Here is a 14225-nt window from a genome sequence, read left to right on the forward strand (position 1 = left end):
ATTAATAAGTCTTTAAATTCATTATGTCAAATGCCTTTTCCCAGCTACTCTATAGTTTTTTAAGTCTTTGGTTTGTAAGTTTGTGGTTTATAAGGTGTTCCACAATAATTTAAGGGAGTTTGATTTCTATAACACAATTGTTATAGTGATGTGAGATGGATTTTGAGATTTAATTTAGATCAGTTGAACAAAGTTGAGTCTGCACCCGTATGCAAATCCCAATCCCCCTAATGTAAATTAGAAATAGTAATTCTCATCTGATTTCAAGTTGCTAATGGACTTCAGCTTATGTCCTCAAATTTCACGCTGTCCAATCCGCCAACCGTATTTTTTGGCGAGGTCATTATCCAAACTATGGACGTGCTGCGGGCTTACTGACACACACAAGAGTAGCTTTCATTATAGAGGAGTTCGGATTCTCTTTGTGAGGATTCTAGGGATTCGTAAATCGTGTTCATTCATCATACATCGTACGGTCAAAAATCATTTTAAATATTTTTATTTAAAAATAAACATAAATAGTACTTGATAAAAATTGATTGCACGATATACGATGAACGGACACGATTTACGAATCCTCAAAATCCTCGCCAAAAGAATCCGGAGAGGATCCTGTTGGATTATAGAGGTGTGATTTAAAGTATCACACCATCAAATCTTTTACAAGACCGTAGGAATATGGGAGACAATTGTATGTGTGATTGAAGTATCACACCATCAAATCCTTCATTATAAGGTGGTGACGATATGCGTGAAATATTGACCCATCCAAAAATTGTAGAGTAATGATGTTCACATCATGTTTTTATACCATATTTTCATACCACCTAGGTGGCATCTGATGTGGACAGCCGTATCATTTGAAACATTTGCAAAACCCAAGGAAATGAAGGAGAAAGACTTCTTGTATACTACAATCATCATTTAATTAACTAGTTTTTCTTAATTACTAGTTTATTAAATAATGAACTAAATTTAACAATTATCGTGATTGTCGAAAGCAAATACTTTTTCATTAGGTTGAAAAGATGTTGAAAGCAACTTTTTCTTAATAATTTCCGTAATTAGTTGCATCGACACATAATATAAAAAGTTAAACGAGTTTGTTTTTAACAAATGATATTATCTACACTGAAAGGTGGAGGAGTGGACAATCTACGCTTCTTATAAATATGAGAAGAAAGCCTCCAGTTAATTTACAACACTTCCATTTATGTTTTTCAGGTAATTAAGCATGTCTTCCAATACCATGCAGCTTTCCGAATTCGGTAGGTGCACTAATAGAATCCAAATCAAACCCAAAAAAACATGACGTTTTGCTTATCTGGCCATCAACTGCTCCAGAGCCTTCAACCTTTCTGTGCCCAAATATGTTGACATCGAAGTCTCTTGCTCTCCTCTTTTCGCCAACATCAGAAGGATAGAGGCAGACGACCGGTTCGGGATTGACCAAACAACCCTCACTGACCTTGTGAATGACAAGAATCTAGACTGGATTTAGCAGCTAGGAAGGGTTGAATGATTAGCATCATCCCTCAAAGTCGATGCAGACCATGGAATTCAAGGTGATCATGATGGTGAAGATATCGCCCACAAACAAGAAGTCTTTGGCTCAAACACATACGAGATACCACTACCAAAAGGGTTCTTCTATCGTCCGCAGACAAGAAGTCTTTGGCTCAAACACATACAAGATACCACCACCAAAAGGTTCTTCCATTTTGTGTGTGAAGCCTTTAAGGACCTCACCATTCTCATCTTGATAGGTTGTGCTACACTTTCTCTTGGTTCCGGAATCCACAACCATGGACTGAAGGAAGGTTGGATGCACGATGGAAACATATTTCCCGATATCATTCTGGTCATTACTATGTCTGCTGTGAGTAATTACAGGCAGAATAGACAGTTTCATAAAATGTCAGAAGTCGGCGACAATGTCCAAGTTGAAGCTCTCAGATGTTGCAGGCGCCATAATATTTTGAAGTCTGAAATTGTGGTTAGTGATGTCATTTTCTTAAACTTAGGGGATCAAGTTCCAGCCGAAGGGTTGTCCTTAGATGTTATTCTTTACAAATAGACAAATCGAGCATGACAGGGGAGATCGACCCTATTGAAATTAGCCGCAGCCAGAATCCATTCTTGTTTTCTGGTGCCAAAGTGGTTGATGGGTATGGTCGGATGCTGGTAACTTCAGTCGACATGAACACAATATGGGGCGAGATGACGAGCAGTATCAGCCATAACACAAGTGAACAAACACCTTTACAAGCTCAAATTAGCAAGCTAGCTAACTTAACAATTAAAGTCGGTATGGCAGTTGCTCTCATAATGCTCATTATATTGTTAGTTCGATACTTCACAGGCAATATGGATGATGAGAATGGAAATCCTGAGTTTGATTGCAGCAAGACCAAGGCCGATGACATAATATATGCGGTGGTTGGGATTGTAGCAGTTGCAATTACAATTGTTGTGGTAGCAATCCTAGTAGGTTTGCCACTAGCCGTGGCCATCACTCTCTTTTATTCCATGAGGCGAATGATAGCTGATAAGGCAATGGTGAGGAAACTCTCTGCTTGTGAGACGATGGGCTATGCTACCGTCATTTATACTCATAAAACAGGCACTCTCACCATGAATGAAATGAAGGTGACCAAGTTTTGGTTAGGCAAACTTGTGTCAGAAGAGGCTTATTCATCTATTTCTCCAAACGTCCTGAACTTGATCCAAGAAATGGTTGCTCTCAATACAACTGGTTATGTATACAAACCTACCTTGGATTCAGAAATTGAGATCTCGGGCAGTCCAACAGAAAAGGCTATCCTTTCGTGGGCCGTTCATAAGATGAATATAGATACGCAACAAGTGGAAACGTGTTGTAGCATTCTCAATGTTAAAGCCTTCAATTCACAAAAGAAACGAAGTGGGATTTTGATGAAGAGGCACGCAGACAATAAAATGCAGGTGCATTGGAAAGGAGCTGCAGAGATGATACTTGCAATGTGCACAAGTTACTACAATGCCTTTGGACATGTTGAGGATATGGATGACAATGCTAAAATGACTTTTGAGTAAATTATTAAGGGTATGGTGGCTAGCAGGCTCCAATGCATTGCTTTTGCTTGTAAAGAAGTTTCAGATGAAGAGCAAATGGGTGATCAATGATACAAAGTTGTGCTAAAAGAATAGGGATTGCCCTGTTAGGACTTGTGGATCTTAATGATCCATGTCGACCAGGAGTGAAGACATCAGTTCGAGACTGTCAGAAGGCAGGAGTGAAGATCAAAATGATCACTGGTGACAATGTTTTCACTGCAAAAGCCATAGCCACCGAATGTGGGATTCTCAAGCATGATGAGGATATGTCAAGTGGAGCAGTGATAGAAGGCATGCAATTTCGCAATTACACACCTCAAGAGATGAGGGAAAAGGTAGATAAAATCTGTGTAATGGCAAGGTCCTCTCCGTCTGATAAACTTCTAATGGTGCAATGCTTGAAAGAGAGAGGTCATGTGGTTGTAATGACAGGTGATGGCACAAATGATGCACCAACATTGACAGAATTTGATATCGGACTTTTTATGGGGATTCAAGGAACATAAGTTGCTAAAGAGAACTTTGATGTTGTGATCATGGATGATAATTTTGCTTCAATGACCACAGTTTGAGGTGGGGAAGATGCGTGTACAATAACATCTAGAAGTCCATCTAATTCCAGCTCATCGTAGATGACAAGGAAACTGAAGCCTTAATTTTTAACACATTTGTGCTTTGCCAGGTCTTCAATGAGTTCAACGCAAGGAAGCTTGAGAAAAATGTCTTCAAGGGAACCCGCAAACTGTATTTGGGGATCATTGCAGTGACGATTGTCCTCCAAGTGCTGATGCTGGAATTTCTGAATAAATTTTCCGATAGGGAGAGGTTGCATTGGAAGTAATGGCTTGCATGTTTTGGAATTGTAGCTTTCTCCTGGCCAATTGGTTGGCTTGCCAAGCGGGTGGATTTTCAAGTCCTATGGGAACTGCAGCTTTCTCTTGCTTGTAAACTCTTTTGCAAAGGCAGTCTTCACTTAGACGATGTTTAGCCATCTGAAGATGGAGAAATGATGATCACTAGCGTTTGAAGGTAAACAAACCCCAGGCTACAAAGCATTGGCTGGTAATCAGAAACAAGATACATGTATCCTGGCCATACTATAATGATAAACTAAAAAACTCTATGTTCTTTGTCAAATTGATTGGATCGGAAGCTCCATGCGTTATTATTGTGATTTGGTAATGTATATGAATGATATCGTTGTTGAAAAATAATAGGGAAAGTATTTTAGGAATATGATTTAATTAGTGATTTTATATGATTTAATTAGGATTTTGATATGATTTGATTTGGTCTAGTTTCCTTGTGTTGTAGACAAATGATTGTTTTGATTTATTTCCTAGTATTACTCCTTTGTAATCTTATAAATAATAAAGAATTGAAGTAGTATTTGACAGTTGCGAGATTGTAGAGAATTCTTATATTTGTCATAAACCCTTTATTTTCAACTATTGTTGATTTAGAAATGTAGATGTTTATAGCGCTGTAATATTCTCTTCACTAGGATAAATGAGATGAATCTGCATTTGCAACCCGAGTACTCTATTGTTTTTTTAAGTCTTCAATTTCAAATGTGTGGTTTATAGTTATTTATATTGCATGATAAGATCTCTCGCCGAATGTTCACACTTCCTTCCCTTGTAAATTGTAATTATAAGTGAAGCCATCGGACTCCCATCTTAATCCGGTTATCATAAATCATATCCGAAATCATAATTACAAAAATGTTTAAACCTTTGAGTTGAAGATAACAAATGTACATGATTGCATTGTTGTCTTAAACCAAAGTTATGATGTATGTCAAAAACTGGATCCTCACTTCCAATGTTTGGCTCTTCTAAATGGTAAATGTGTTGCTGTAGATCACGAAGAAAATTAAAACTGGACATAGGATTTGGCAGGCGAAGGATGGCAGCGGTTCAAGTTCTTTGTCATGCAGTATGTGCGTTACTCTTGAACCATCTGTATTATTACTGCAAACACCAGTGTGTGATCGATTTCTTTGGCTAGAAGAAACCAAAGCTCCACAAAATGATTTATGCAAGTGCTGGCTTGATATTTAAGCGAGGTAATTAACACAGTTGCAGAAGCAATTAGGGAAGGGAATGTTATTTGCAAGAGGGCTCGAGGAAAACATGCATTTGGAAGATGGTTTCGTAGTTTTTGTTAGCGAAACCATTCTACAAGAAAATGGGTTTCAAAAATAAATCTAGCTGCTGAACTAGAAAAACATTATCATGTAAATACGTGTCATGAAGTCAGATTATGGTTAGTGGGGGAAGCGTTTGTCCCCAATGAAAGCTCGACAACCTATCTGACAAAAGTCCTCATCGAATCACCTAGTGAGCCCCAAACAGGAAGGAAAGCTCTACACCCAGCAGTGACTATATCCTCTCTCAATTATTGGTGAGAAAAATATTTGTATATATATTTTAAGAAAATGCTAAGGAAATTTTCTTAAAAGACTTTTCATGAACTCTTGGCTACTCATGTTTTTGGCACAACTCCCATTCCAATATTATAAAACATTGCGCAACAAATATGAGGAGGCAAAGACTCCACAAATAGTCTCACTTCAAGAAAATCTCCTTAACATTGATTATCCATATTATATATACTCTGCCAATAGAAACAAATTAAGCTCTCTCTCCCGACAGAAAAATAACTAGATTGCATGACTTTCCAAAACAAAAAAACTAGATTGCATGCAGGAACTTGCATGGCAAGTGATTTGAAAACCCAAAAACTCATAACATTGGTAGTTGGTCGGGTCTAAATGAATGATATCCATTGATAGGAATGTGTCCTTGCTTCCCAATTATAACTTTATGGTTTGAAGTCTTTAATTTGTAAATGTGTGGTTTATGTATAAGGTGTTCCACAATGTTAGGCGAGTTTGATTCTTATAACACAACTGCTTTAATGGTGTGAATTAGATTCCGGCTTTTTAGCCGAAGTCCCTAAGATTTGCATAACACATCACTTGGGCCCCTGAAATTGAAAATCAATAGAAATGGTCCCTGAGATTGTCCGCCATCCAATATTTTGGTCATTCCGTTAAAAACTCTGTTAAGTGTCTCATAGCTCTTGGCCGGAAGTTTGGGCAATTTTCAAAGCTTCGTAACTCAATCGTTTCTTAACCAAATTCGACCCATAATATATGAAAATGAAGATAGGTAAGTGTAGAACAAGATTATACCTATTTGGAAGCCCAATGGTTTCCGAAGATGGCCAAAAAATAGCCTGAAAGGTGACTGGTCCGCTGGAAAATTGGAAAACTCGTCGGAAACTGCGTAAACTTTAAACGTTCATAACTTCTTCAATACTTTACGAAATCAAGTGATTCAAAAATAAAAAATCATACTTCTCAATGAGAAGAAGAGAATGGTACCTTTGTCGATAGTGGCTAACCTCAAAAATAAAAAATTCACCATGGTTTAGCTGGAAAATGGCTCGAAAGTGGCTAACTCGAGACCAAGATAGCCACTTTCAAGCAGGTTTCCAACCAAACCATAGCTATTTAGCCATCAATAAAGGTACCATTCTCTTTGTCTTGTCAAGAAGTATGATTTTCGTTTTTGACTCACTCAATTTTGTTGAGTATTGATGAAGTTATGAACATTTAAAGTTTTCAAGTTTTCCTGCGGACCAGTCACTTTTCAGGCTATTTTCTGGCCATCTCCGGCAACCATTGGGCTTCCAATTAGGTATAATCTTATTCTACACTTTCCTATCTTTATGTCCAAATGTCCTCATTCTTTTCTTCCTTTCACACTTTTCTATGTGTCTCTATAAAGAAATGAACACAATGTTATATGGCTGTAATTGTTCAAATAGAAAAAGAGAGAAAATATGAGGAATTTAAAGAAGAAAGAATCCTACTCCTTAATTTTTAAGGTTGCCTAAAATTTCAAAGAAAGGGATGGAAAGGGAAATCAACTGAATGACATTGAGATCCGTTCTTGCGGGGTCGTAGTGCTATGGAAGCGTGTGCCCACCTACTTTATGTTCTTAATTTCTGCTCATCGAGTCATTGACACGAAAGAGAATTCTATCCTGGGGGAAAATGCTCATTTTTAAAAAGATTATTTGGGAAGAGAAGTATTTGTATGACATATTTACGAATAGAAGTTTAACTAGATATTATTGGTAAGAACTTGCAAGGAAAGTGTGAAGTAATGCTCATTTTTTAAATGATCTTTGACCAAAATTTTAAATCAAATTTTCAAACTAAATGATGCATTACAAATAGGAAATAAGAAGACTTAGGAAAAATCATCATGGGCTGTAAAACCCCAACAATTTCCTTGTCTATGCCATGAGGAAGGTATATCAAAATAGGATTGCTCATTTTGATCAAACTCCCATTGTTGAACTTTTCATAACAAGGCTCCCCTTAATTGAACTACTCATGATCAAACTCTCTCTTATCGAACTCCTTTTTGACCAAGTTGGTCTTAATCAGACTTCTCTAGACCAGTTTGCTCAGATCATAATTCTTATCTGCTACCCTTTCTGAAAAAGTTACTTGTGAAGAAAAGTATTTATTTAATACATTTACGAATAGAAATTCAACTAGATATTATGGTAGGAACTTGCATGGAAAGTGGTCTGGTGTGAAATAATGCTGCATTTCTTTTGGATTTAGGCTTATTAATTGAATTGCTTCTCAAACTGTCATTTAGTCTCAATTTACTTTTTGAAAATAGTTTTGTCTCACTTTGCCTCCTAAACCTGTTATTTTCAACTCATTTAGTCTCACTTCACCTCATTCCATTATAAAAACGTTAGATCTGAACCGAATAAATCATTAAATTCCTTTCTCTTATTCATGAACCATAATTTGTTTCGCCATGAAGTTAGTCAACTAAATTGAAAGGCAAGATGAAGGCAAGACAAAGAGGTGTGTAATAATGAAATGTCCAAAATACCCTTGAATTTAACGTTTCTTTAACTGAATGGGGTGAAGTGAGACCAAAAGTGTTGAAGAAGGCATTTTCAAGGGGCAAAGTGAGAAAAAAAACCATTTCATGAGGTAAATTGAGACTTAATGACAGTTTCAGGTGGCAATTCAATTAATAAGCATTTTTTTTAGTACAACGATATATTTTACACCAAGATGAAGGGGGTTCGATTAAGCCACACAATAAATAATAAGCCTTTATATTCATTATGGCAAATGTGCCATCTCTGTCTTTGTTTTTTCCCAACTACTCTATAGTTTTAAGTCTTTATTTTGTAAATGTGTGGTTTATAAGGTGTTTCAATAGTTTAAGCAAGTTTGATTCCTATAACACAATTGCTATAGCCATGTGAGATGGATCCCGAGATGTAGTTTAGGCCAATTGAACAAAGCTGAGTCTGCACCCTTGTATGCGGATTCTAATCCCTCTCGTCTAAATTAAAAAGGGAAATTTTATTTGAATCCATATAACCTCCTTCTACACCCAACTTACTCTTTGCACCCATATTATTTTTAATTAAACTATTAAATCTCTTTCAACCCAAATTTACTACCTACACTATCCTTACAAACCCAATTCAATATGTAAATTTATCTTTACACCCATTTGAAAATAAAAAACCAAAATCAAAGCATTCTATCCACATACGTTATCTCCTTCCAACAATTATTTTTTATAGAGTTTCCATCATCCTTTACAACGTTACTCTTGGTAAATTCCAGGTTGCTTTGCACCAACTATATAGATTTGCAGGAAATAACTGCAGGCAACCAAATAATTCATTGATGGGAAAACATATACTTGACATTTGATGGCATGAAGTAATCTGCAATAGCATGTAACTAAATAATAAGAGGTAGGAGAGAAGCAACATTTATAACATTCTGGTCTTGAATCATGAGTTCTTGAGAAATAAGTTGCAAAGATTGTTCTTCTTCCATTATGTTGTGAGAGGTTTTGAAATCATAAAAATTAAATGCAATTCGGACTAAAACTATGAAAGATTGAATGATATGTACCTCGACGGTGGAATTTATCCACTAAGTTAAACAAATTGTACCTGTTTGAAATAAAAAACCTCAGAAGTAACAAAAATACATGAGAAGCACTTCGAAGGAAGATAGAAAATTTAGTTGAAAGCAAATCTATTTGGTGAGAAAACTTCCTTAGTGTTGTAGTATCGATTCCCTCGTGTAAACTTGTTTACCATCCATCCCTTTTTAGCATACAACCCCTGTAAATACAAAGAGAAGTGACTACAAGAGGTTCAACCTTGCCAGACAAGGTGAAATCTGGCCCGAAACTCTTTGTTTGTTTTCTAAATTAGTAGATATATTGCTTAATACACTCTCCAGCATGTATTCAAGTTATTTCCACCTGTTTTTCTATTTTAATAGTCTTATTTGCATCTGGATTTGGTTAACTTAATGAATATGTTTTCATTAAAGAGCAATTTGGAACTAAATTAATGACTTAAGGGGCTCTGGACTCCCTCCATTCGAACATACAAGATCAGGAACTAAAAGTCCTTGTTTACAAGGCAAGAAAAAGAACTTAATGTGGACTTAACTCGTCCACGACAATCCTTTAATAACAAGAAGTTTGAGTAACTTGGGGTGCAAGTAATCGACTTAAAACTCACTTATTCTACATCTACTATACTGAGATAGTAGTGGCACGCCTAAACATTTAGTTAGTTTTGATTGTGAGCCTCAAGACCTATACCTAAGGCCCTACAGAGGCACATTTCAGAACTAACTTCAAGTTCTTACTGCAGTATACAAGGCAAGCAAGAGCCTAACCATCAAACATACATCAAAGTGTCAATCCCTTGGGGAGCTGTGCAGAGGTCCAAGGAGCCTTCTCTAGAGAAATCTTTGCCCGAACACTAGCAATGTGCACAAGTTACTACAATGCCTTTGGACATGTTGAGGATAAGGATGACAATCATATAATGACTGTTGAGCAGATTATTTAAGATATGGCAACTCGCTGGCTCCGTTGCATTGCTTTTGCTAGTAAAGAATTTCCAGCTGAAGAGCAAATGGATGATCAAGGATACAAAGTTATGCTAAAAGAAAAGGGATATACCCTGTTAGGACTTGTGGGTCTTAAAGATCCATGTCGTCCAGGAGTGAAGATGGTAGTTCAAGACTTTCGGAATGCAGGAGTGAAGATCAAAATGATCACTGGTGACAATGTTTTCACTGCAAAAGCCATATCCACTGAATGTGGGATTCTCAAGACTTATGAGGATATGTTAAGTGGAGCAGTGATAGAAGGCGTGCAATTTCTCAATTACACACCTCAAGTGAGAAAGGAGAAGGATGAGGAAATATGCGTAATGGCAAGGTCCTCTCCATCTGATAAGTTTCTCATGGCACAAATGATGCACTAGCATTGATAAAAGCTGCTATTAGAATTTATATGCGGATACAAGGCACAGAAGTTGCTAAGGATAGCTCTGGTGTTATGATCATGGATGATAATTTTGCATCGCTGGTCACAGTTTTGAGGTGGGGTAGAAGTGTGTACAATAACATCTAGAAGTTCATCCAATTCCAGCTCACTATAAATATTGCAGCTATTGGCATCAACTTTATAGCACCCATTTCGGCAGGTGAATCTCGTTAACAGCAGCGCACTTTTTGTTGGTAAACTTAATTATGGCCACACTAAGAAATCTAGCTATTGCCAAAGAAAAGCCCACAAAAGAACCCATGGAAAAGCCACCAGTGAGCAGGATTGAGCCTCTCATCACCAACATCATGTGGAGGAACCTACCTCAATTCCTGTACCAGATTGGGATCCTCTTGATTATGCAATTCAAAGGCGAAAAGATCTTCGGAGTAGATGACAAGGCAACGGCAGCCTTGATTTTGCAATAATTTTTCCAATAGGGAGAGGTTGGATTGGAAGCAATGGTCTGCCTGTTTTGGATTTGCATCCTTCTCCTAACCAATTGTTTTCAAGCCCCAGGCTAGAAAGCATTGACTGGTAATTAGAAACAAGATACATGTATCATGGCTATACAATAATGAGAAACTAGAAAACTCAATGTTCTTTGTCAAATCGATTGGATTGGGAAGCTCCATGCGTTATTATGGTGATTTGCCAATGTATATGAATCATATCGTTGATTCAGAAATGTCGATGTTTATGGCACTGTAATATTCTCTTCACTAGGAAAAAAATGAAGAATCTGTAATTGCTACCTGAATACTCTAGTTTTTTAAGTCATCAATTTCAAATGCGTGGTTTATGGTTATTTGTATTGCATGATAAGATTTCTCGCCTAATGTTCATACTCCATTCCCTTGTAAATTGTAATTGTAGCTGAACCCATCGGACTCCCATCTCAATCCGGTTATTAAGAATCATATCCGAAATCACAATTACAAAAATGTTTAAACCTTTGGGTTAAAGCTAACAAATGTACATGATTGCATTGTTGTCGTAAACCAAAGTTGTGATGTCAAAAACTGGATCCTCACTTCCAGCGTTTGACTCTTCTAAATGGTAAATGTGTTATGGCAGATCACGACGAAAATTAAAACTGGACATAGGATTTGTTAGGCGAAGGATGGCAGCGGTTCAAGTTCTTTGTCATGCAATATGTGCGTTACTCTTGAGCCTTCCGTATTACTGCAAACACCAGTGTGTGACTGATTTCTTTGGCCACAAGAAACCAAGGCTCCACGAAATGATTTGTAAGATGCCTCGAGGCTAGCATGTATTTAGTCAGAGGAACAACCTTCTGCTTGTGGGCACTTGATGTTTTACACAGACGACTTACTCTACAAGAAAATGAGCTGCATTGGAAGATGGCTTCACAGTTTTTGTTAACGAAGCCATTCCCCTTGGATTTTATTGCCAAATCCCCTCCCAAGTGACGAGGAACGCTCAGCTAATGGATATGGATTATAATAGATTCATATTTGATTCACACCAATGTAACAATCGAAACATACTTTGTCTTGATTCCAAAAATAAACATGGATAGAGAGATGACGGTTACGTTATGCCTTTGATATTTTCTATCCCAGATTAGATAAGACAGGTGGCAGCATGTGATTTGAAGTTCCTCCTAGATTGAATTCCTCCTTCCTTGGATTATTCCCATGAACAATCCATATGGTAGGGAGTTTTAACGAAAAAGCCACGGTACTGTTCACTTTAACGAAAAACCACATTTTTACACTAAAAAGTCAAACCTGGTACTATTCACTCTACCCTTTATTTTGTCCTTATCATTAAAACTCAAAGTTTTCAAGCCATTTTCATTAGTTTTCCTTATGTTGTTTGTTTTAATAATTAATTTCCACGTCATCATAGAAAATTGGGATCATGTTATTTATCACGTATGGGAAAGTCCACGTGACACATGCATCAAATTAGTTTCAATTAAGTTAGTCATTACAAATTAGTTTCTCTGATATAATGTTAGTTGTCTCTATTTGTTTTCAAAAGGTATTATGTTTGAGTTCGACTCACATAAATACAAAGACAATGTTTATTTACGTAATTAGGCTCGATACATAATTCCTACGTAATTTCAATCCTTTTTGGATTCTAATTTGCATTAATGCGTAATTTAACTATCGCGTATGAGGATTGAGGTAAAATCCAAGAAGAGGTGGCCATGGAAAAATTTGCCATACGAATTTTGCCGTACTTTTTATCTTGTCTATGACAATGTGGGAAAAGAATATAGCCAAACAGTAGTCATCTTTATTTGATTTTCTTTTAGCATAAAACAATAGTCATCTTATCTTTGCTAATTTTTATTTTTATTTTTTAAAGGGTACAACTGGTGATAAACCACAATGATCTCTCTTCCGAGCCTAGAAAGGCTATAAAAAATTTTACCCTGCTCGTGACCACAATCAAGCAAACTCACTAGCTCGGACCATTGAACCCGGGACCTGTTCATAAATAACACCAATTCGAACCACAGTCAAGCAGACTCAACAATGATAAAGATAGTGATAGTGCATAACATGTTCATAAATAGTCTATAGTCATCCATCATATATACTACAAAGAACATAAGTTCAATAAAGTATGGTATTCCAAAATATTCTTAGTAAAGCATGATAATCATAAAGTGTAAATCTAATTTACTTATAAAGCGTAACCATTAAATCATGCTTTTCATGTATGCATTTCTACTATTAAAACATGCATTTTGGAAGGGGTCCACTCACAGGTACTCTGTCGTCGAAGAGTTGTGTGAAATGGAAAGAACGGAATCACCGCTAATAATTGCACCTAAACACATAAATGGTCCAATTAACAAAACTATACTCAAACGATTGAATTTCGAAAAACGGATTCAGGAATTTGAAAAACATAAAGGGGGACCTCGGGTACCATCACGCACCACTACAAAGTTGCGGCTCCGGCAGCCACGTGCCGCCGTGGGTCGCCGAAAAAGTCGTCAGAAAATTCGCCTGAGCCGTTATGGACGGTGGCGAGTGTACTCCACGCGCCGCCCACATGCAGGCTCACCCGCAGTTGGGCTTATGGGTTAGACCGGGTTTGGCTTGGGCTTAAAGGGTTTTTGGGTTTGGGTTCCTTGGACCGAATGCCCAATCTTGCATGGCCCAAAAGCCTAAAGTCCAAAGGTCCGGCCTATGGTTAATTAGGTTAAGGGTTTCTAATGGGCTTGGGTTTGGGTTTAATAGGTCATGCCCGAGTTCTCCACGGCTTAAAGGCCTTGGGTTCATTGGGTTTGGGTCGTTGACCCATTTCTCGCCAAGGAAGAAGGCCGGAGCCTCCCGTGCTTCGGTCGACGCCAAAACGCCACCCTAGTTTACGATCTAGGTACCAAAACGAAGGTAGATGTGAGAGGGGGAGATTGGTACCTGAGATCCATCATGAAAAAGGTTGGAGGTGGCCAAACTTAGCTCGAGAGTCACGGGGTTCTTCGGAGGTTTCCTGGGTTTCTGGGCTTCACAGAGACAAGGGAGAGGGAAGGTAGGTCCTTGCGAGGGTGAGGGTGGTGGTGTCGTCTCCGAGGTGTTTCTTTGGGTGTGCGTAGGTGTTGATCGGGAAGGGGAGAGGAAAGGGTCCGAGAGAGAGTGTGAAAGTGAGAGAGAATGAGTGAGCTGAGAGAGAGTTCGGGGAGAAGAGAAAGAATGAGATGGATGTGGGTTAAGGGCT

The 14225-nt window shown here is 37.7% G+C and overlaps 1 pseudogene; it reads left to right on the forward strand.

The window, feature by feature from the left end:
- The first annotated feature begins 1213 nt into the window (after positions 1-1213).
- Positions 1214-11018, forward strand: LOC126609144 (putative calcium-transporting ATPase 13, plasma membrane-type; annotated as a pseudogene).
- Positions 11019-14225: the final 3207 nt, after the last annotated feature.

The sequence above is a fragment of the Malus sylvestris genome, chromosome 16 (genome assembly GCF_916048215.2).
Source record: "Malus sylvestris chromosome 16, drMalSylv7.2, whole genome shotgun sequence".
In the NCBI taxonomy this organism is placed as follows: Eukaryota; Viridiplantae; Streptophyta; class Magnoliopsida; order Rosales; family Rosaceae; genus Malus; species Malus sylvestris.